Source organism: Terrapene carolina, unplaced genomic scaffold, assembly GCF_002925995.2.
Source record: "Terrapene carolina triunguis isolate 2854851 unplaced genomic scaffold, T_m_triunguis-2.0 Scaffold194, whole genome shotgun sequence".
NCBI classification, from domain to species: domain Eukaryota; kingdom Metazoa; phylum Chordata; order Testudines; family Emydidae; genus Terrapene; species Terrapene triunguis.
The window spans coordinates 4,642,219-4,649,284 of NW_020664545.1; positions in this window are offsets into that span (position 1 = coordinate 4,642,219).

A 7,066-nucleotide genomic window follows, 5' to 3' on the forward strand; every position below is an offset into this window, starting at 1 on the left:
GCTCTGCCCCACCCCTCGAGTCCTGGCTGATTCCTCCCAGGGCAGCAGGCTAGAGGGAAGGGGGGCTCTAAGGGCAGAGGCTAAATCCATTGAAGCCAATGAGAGTTTTGCCAGAGACTGCACTCAGGGGCGGGCGGGAGGCTGGGGGCTGAGCAGGCTCCCCAGGGGGCCTGGGGAAGGGGGCGGCTCAGCCCAAGGAGGAGTTTATTCCCCCCCTCCCCCTGGCAGTGCTTTGCCTCCCGCCTGGGCCCCCTGCTGAAGCCAGCCTCTGGCAGCCTCTTAACATTCTCCTCAGCACCAGCTCCTCCACCAAAGGCATCCGGAGGTGTCGGCATCACTGCGTGGGCACCGCACGTCAGCGAGAGCCGGGGGGAGCGGGAGCCAGGCTGCCAGGCCTGCCCACCCCCTCTCATTAATCCTCTCCTTCCAGCGAGCCCCTCCCCCTGCCATTAATCCCCTGCCACCCCCTCCTCTCTCCATTAACCTCCTCTTCTCCCCTCGCCCCTTGGCTCTCCCATTAAACCTCCTTCCCTCTCTCCCCCGGCTCTCCTCCCTCTGCTTCTCCGCTTCCCCCCCCCTCTTCTCCCCTTTTCATTGAGCCAGGAAGCCAAAGGCCCCCCTTCCCTCTCCAGTCCCACTTGGGGTCACAAACACTCAGCCTGCTCCGCCAGGCTCCTGGTTTGTTATCAAAGGGCTCGGGGGGGGGGTTGATTGTCTCCCCCACACACCCCCACGCACACATGCACTCTGCACTGGGGGCTGGGAGCCCTGTACCGGGGAAGGGGGCATGGCCCGCGGGACAGCTCCAATGGCTGAGTTATATGCTGCCTCCAGCACACTTCGAACCTGCTGCTTTCGTTCAGGAGCATGTCGCCACCTAGTGGTCAAGCTCACAGAGACGATAAAGGACCTACTACAACTGCCAGTGCAGGGAGAGCTCCCTTCGCTCAAGGAGCTGACGCCTGAGTTCGGAACTGCAGGTCAAGGGCTCTCGTCCCAGCTGCCATGGGGACAGGGGGGCTCAGTGGGAGGGGTGACCTGGGCCACTTTAACCAGCGCTGTGCCTCACTTTCCCATCCAGCCCAGCCCTTGTTATCTCTCAAGCCAGGCCCCAGACCCTGGCCAGCCGGCTGGGACAAATGGAGGAGGAGCAGGTGGTGCTGTTGCTGCTCTGAGCAGGGCTGATTTATTTGATGTGGGACACAGGCTGCAGAGCCGGGTGGCGGGAGCACCCGGTCAGTGGCCGGACCACTTTTTGGCTGGGGTAAGCCTGCATGGCACTGTGACCCCGGGCGCCAGGTAACAATGTCACTCACTCCGATTTGGAAGGGGCGGGTATAGGGGTGAGACTGCTAGTGGAGGGCACCGGTGAAAGGAAGAGGACGGTCAGGTGGGGGGGGGAGCCCAAATCTATGGCTCCCCACTTTAAATGGTGCTCCACAGCCCCTGTGCTGGGGGCAGGCGAGCCCTGATGAGTGCCAGGGCTCGGCTCCCATGGGCTCCCCTTCCTTCTGAGCCCCTCATCACCGAACGCTGAGGGTGGGCGGGGAAGGGGCTCCCAGGGACTGGAAGGCTGCTCCCGCTTCAGCTGGCTGGCAGCGCATAGTGCTTCCCTGAAGCATGGCTCCTGCAAGCCCCTGGCCAAGCGGGTCTCTTCCTCCCCAGGCCAGGGGCCTTGCTAGCAGCTTCCTGCCCACTGTCTCGCACTCCCTCTGGGGCAGGATTGGCAGCTTTGCTAGGGAGCGGAGCTGCAGCCAGTGGCTCGGGCTGCACCGGGCTCCCTGGGGAAGGGAGGTGATGCAATCCGTGTGATTGGATTTAGCCACAGGGCTTCCAGTTGGCAAAGGGAGGGGAGCCTGGGTGGATGAGGATGATGCATTCATTGAGGGGGATGCTGGAGCCCTGCCCCCTCTCCAGGCTGTTCGGTTACTTGTAGGAGGAAATGCGACCTTGGGGCACGGCACCCTGGGAGTCATTCTCTTCCTCCCGGGCCGGGCTCCTCTCAGTTCAGCCTGTAATTGCCATGTCCAGACTGCCCGGCATTGCCAGTGGGGCTAGAACTGAGGGCTGTTGGACCTGAAAGCCCAGGCCTCCCAGACCTTGAGCTAAGGTAAGAGATTTTGCTTCAGCTGAGCCCCCGTCTATACTGGGTGTTTTGTGCACTGAAGTAGCGACACCCAGTGCCAACTCCCACCATAGACAAGCTTGCACAGGTGTGAGATGGGGCTGCACAGGTGTGAGATGGGGCTGCACAGGTGTGACATGGGGCTGCACAGGTGTGACATGGGGCTTGCACCAACACAGTGGGCCTATGTGAGGGGTGTAGTAGGGAAGACACAGTGACGTGGTCACACCAAAGCCAGTTCTCCTAGTCTTGACAAGCCCTGGGGTTTTCCAGCAGCCAACACACCTCCCCTGGGAATGGAATCAAATGTCCCTGTGCTGGAACTTAACCCCTGGGACGGGGCAAAGGGAAAAGCAGCCAGTTCACGTTACACAATTCCAGGCTGGGATATGTTGCCAGAGCTGTGCCTAGGTTTGTGCCAATGTCATTCACTCTCCTTGATGCCCCGGCAATCCCAGGATCTGCGTCCCAGGGGAGGGTTGGCTCAGTGCCTCCTGGAGCCAGACATGTGCAACCCATGCCATTATATTTCCAGCACCCACATAGAAGAATTAAATAAAACCCTACAATCCTCTTGCTGGAAGGTTGTGATGTAACACAACTTTATTTCATAGAATCCAGAATGATAATACAGAAGAACCTAAAAACAGAGAGAGAGAGAAAACAGGCTGCTCCCGAAAACAGAGAGGCACAACGCACCCCCACCTTACACTAGGCTGTCTGTCTATAGACTGACTGCTGCTAGTTGAGACCCAGATCTCCCACTTCCCTACAGAGCCCCTAGCTTGTCAGCAGGACCAGGAAACTCCCTGACCCTTAAAGTGATAGCTTAAAAATTTAACAGTTTCTATACTTCCCATTCCCAGCTCTCTCCCTCTCTCTGTTCCCTTTGTGACTTCAGGCCTGGTCTACACCTAAAACGTAGGTCAACGTAGCAATGTTGCTCAGGGGGGTGAAAATTCACACCTGTAAGAGCCATCGTTAAGCCGACCTAAGCCCTGGTATAGACCCCACTGGGGTGACTGAAGAATTCCTCCGTCGAGGGGGTGGATTTACTACAGCACTTGAAAAGCCATTCCTGTCTCCATAGTGAGAGTTTATACGACAATGTTCCAGCGCTCTTCCCTTACTGCAGCCCCCAAAACCCCACTTCATGTCTGTATCCATGGTTATTAATGATCGCTGTAAGGGTTTGCCCTGCTGTCCTCTCCCTGCACATGCTGTGTGCCTGTTGGCTGCTGCACTCCTCCCTAGAGACAGCCGCATTTCCCTGGTGCTGGAGATCCATCTAGATTAGGAAGCACTTTGGGATCCTTCTGGGTGACAGGTGCTTATAGAATATTGTCGCCCTACTGAGAGGGTCTTCTTCAGCCCATTGCTCAGGGGATCCCTGCAGGTTATAGACATCTAACCGGTGAGATATGGTCTGGGCAAGGAAGTTTGCAATCAAGGGGAAACAGCTTCCCAACTGCCTTGCCCCTGTTGCATTTTCACCCCCACTAGCTAGTGCAGCAACCACCCCAGCGCTGCCCTTGCCTTTTATTTATTGGGTACCTGCAATCTTCAACACCGTAGCGCAAGGCTCCATCACTTGAGTTAAAGGCCAAACTCCAGGAGCCAGCAGCAGTAGAAGGTTGTTATCCTCTATGTAGCCCACCACACCCACTCAGTGCGGCATCTCTAGTGGTGGCTGGGATGCGTATAGAGGCTGACAAGCCTGCTACCGCCTTGGCCCACAGAGATGGCGCTTTTCGCTCAGACAGCAAAGGCTCACGCACTTAGATCCAGAGGGCCCATGTTCCATCCTTGCTACTAGTGTTACAAGTGGTGGCCCGTACGGGGATAAAGCCATGAGCTGCTGGCACCCAGCCACTAGGGACGTGACACACGCTGCCGGCGAGTCACACCATCCGTCACGTCCCCTCGCAAGGGTGATTCTATTTTTGCAAGCGGCCACCAGTGCTCTCTTGCGGCTGAGGAGATAAAAGCATTGGCTGCTGCTGACGTCCAGGAAGAGCCCTGGCAGCTGGCAGCCCCAGCCCAGCATCAGCAATTTGTCGCTGCTTATTTTGCAATAGAGGAACCAGAGTCAGCAAAGATTCCAATGAAACCCTGGTGGCCTATGGCCCCAGCCTAGCCAGCGTTGAAAGAAAACTCAAAGCACATCTCGCTTAAAGGGTTACGTCGCGCTGGGAACACGGAGCCTGATTCTCGGTTACCGCGTCCCGCACTCGGCACAGGGGTGAGGGAGTGCCTTGAAGCCACCTGTGCACTCTCTATATTCAGGGGCCATGCAGAGCCCCTCCTGGCTTGTGGTGTAAATCAGAGCTGCTTCGGGGCTGCTCTAGCTTATGCTTGGCTTCCCATGGCTCCCTGTGGGTACTGGGATGCAGAGAACTATCCCAGTGCAATGCACTCTGGTCACTGGGCACAGGCCCAGAGCAGAGCCTTTGCACCAGCTGGGGATGCCCCCATGGGCAGAATGGGCCTCAGAGGCCCTTTCCACCCGCAAGGCCTCTTGATGCTGACAGAATGGCATGCAGCCGAGAACAGGGCCCACGGGGGCTGAGGGAGTCTCCGAGCCGGGTCTCCTGACTCCGGCTGGCACGACAGGACTAAGAATAGCGGTGTAGACGGTCCTGCTTGCACTCCGGGCTCTAAAACGCAGCAAGGGGGTGGGGAACGGGGGGCTCCAGTGGGAATCCCCAACCCCACAAGCCAGAGTCAGATGCCCCCGGCTCTGAGACTCGCTATCATGGGGTGGTTTTTTGTAGTGTAGACGTACCCTGGGCCTCCCTTGGAGTGGAGTCATGCTGGGGTGAGGGAGAGAGGAGGACCATGGTTTATACAGCTGGGCAGCCTGGATTGTGAGGGGAGATGCAGAACATCCATTATTCTAGGCAGGTTCTTTTGCAAAACGGTTGCGCTACATATTGGGGTGTGTGTGTGTCTTTTATATAATTTTCTCCCCCCCCCCCATGATGTGCAATGCTTTCAGCATCCCCCCTCCTTCACCCTCCCGCTGCTGTTGTATGAGCGTTCCATCACGTGACTCCCCCCCCCCTCCCCTGCTCAGAGGTGGGTGGAACCCGTTTCATTCATAAATCCTCTGGCTTTTAAATCAAAATTAAGGTGCTGGGGATCGTTGGGAGCTCATTGGTTTTCCCCGTATATGGAGCCCATGAATTGCAATTAGGTGAGTGCCTCCCTACCCCGTCCCCCAGCCGTGATTCCGACCCGCGGTCACAGCCGAGGTGGTTGTTGCCTCTTGGCAAACAGCGATGCCTCAAGACTGTGATTTTTTTCTCTCTCTCTCTTTCAACCATCGGGCGCTTTCCGTGGACGAAACCGAGTTTAAAACAATGGAAAGGCAGCCGGACCCTCTCTTGCACGGATCAGGTGTCTGGCCGAGGAATTGCATGCCTTCTTGTGCTGGGGGTGGGGGAGTAACCAGACAGAAATGTTGTTTACAGAGGGTGTGTGTGTGTGGGGGGGTGCTGCATGCCATTCCTTCTAGTGATCGCGTTGTTTTTAAAAGCTGGATTGGACTCGAGGGTGACCCTAAAAGAGGGGGAGGCGGCTGGCTCGCCCCGGTCCGAGCGATGCTGAGCGTACTCAACCCATGAACCCGATTTCCGTGCACACTAGGGAACGCGAGCAGGTGAAACTGCCCAACAATGCTCAGGCCGGGCTTTCTCGCCCACCGCCAGACAGAGCAGAAAGGCACCTTTGGGAAGATCCCGGGTGACCGCGATGGGAAAAGCTCCCGAGGGAGCCGGGGTGGACAGGGAGCCACTCGGCTTGTGACAGCTTAAAGCGGGGGCGAGAAAGAGCAGCCGGGGGCGAAGGTGCAGCGGGAGTGTGTCGGGTGCGGCGGAGACCCTGGCGGTGTGTGTTTGTTCTGCATACCGCAGGGCGAGTTCGCTCTGGGGGTTTTCACCCCTCGGCCCGAGGGACCAGACCCAGAAGTGTTTAGTGAAACCACGACCGACCCGCCATCATCATCATCTTCATCATCCTTACAGGCAGCTGGCGAGACATCCCTTATACTAATACATTAAAAGGAAAAAAACCAAAAAACCCTCCAAGCCCCAGTGAAAAGATAGAGCCTGGCTGGCAGAATTAATGGATTAAGATTCTGATCAGCTGATGGTATTACTACTGGTCCTCTGCGTGGGTGATGCAGTCACTTCCGTGTGTGGGGGTGAGAGAGAGAGATGGGAGTCGGGGGGGGGGGGGGAAAAACCCCCCGGGGGCCTGGTGGGGGCGGGGGGGAGCCGGGAGGGGTGGGGGTGGGAAGCTGCCTGGCTTTCAAGAATGACCTCTTTGAAAGGAGACTCTGTGCAGCAAGAAGGCAGCCCACCCGCCCCAGCATTTCGCGGTTGATTTTTGACATCTGGTGAGAGGATGTTTAACTATCTGCTGAAATCATGAGTACAGAGGAAGCCGCGGAGCAGGGAGTCGGCTGAACGTAGGTGCTGGAACTAGGGGGGCTGCCGCCTCCCCCCCCCCCGCTTGACGTGGTTTCCATCCTATCCAGGGTTTTCAGTTTGGTTCAATGGCTCTCAGCCCCCCCTTCCCCGCTCTGAGCGAGATGCTATTTCTGAACCCTCTCCCCAGGGAGGAGAGATCGCTTTCTTTTTTGGCCATGACGCTAATAGCAGCTTATTATTTGTAATGGTCTGTGACTGGAGTCTGTCCACCCCTTTCCTTATTAGAGTAAGAGGTTATTTTGGTCTGGTTAAAACAAAACAAAAAAAAGGCAAATACGTCTTCGCCTATATTCACCCGGTCAGCTGACCTCGATTCTTTCTCTCCCAGCTGGAGAGAAAAACGAAATGTCAAGTAAAAACCTATCAGGAATCAGAATGTTAAAAAAAATACTAATACAGATTTGTATGTGTTGGATTCATTTGCTAACACAGAGAGAAACCCGCACAC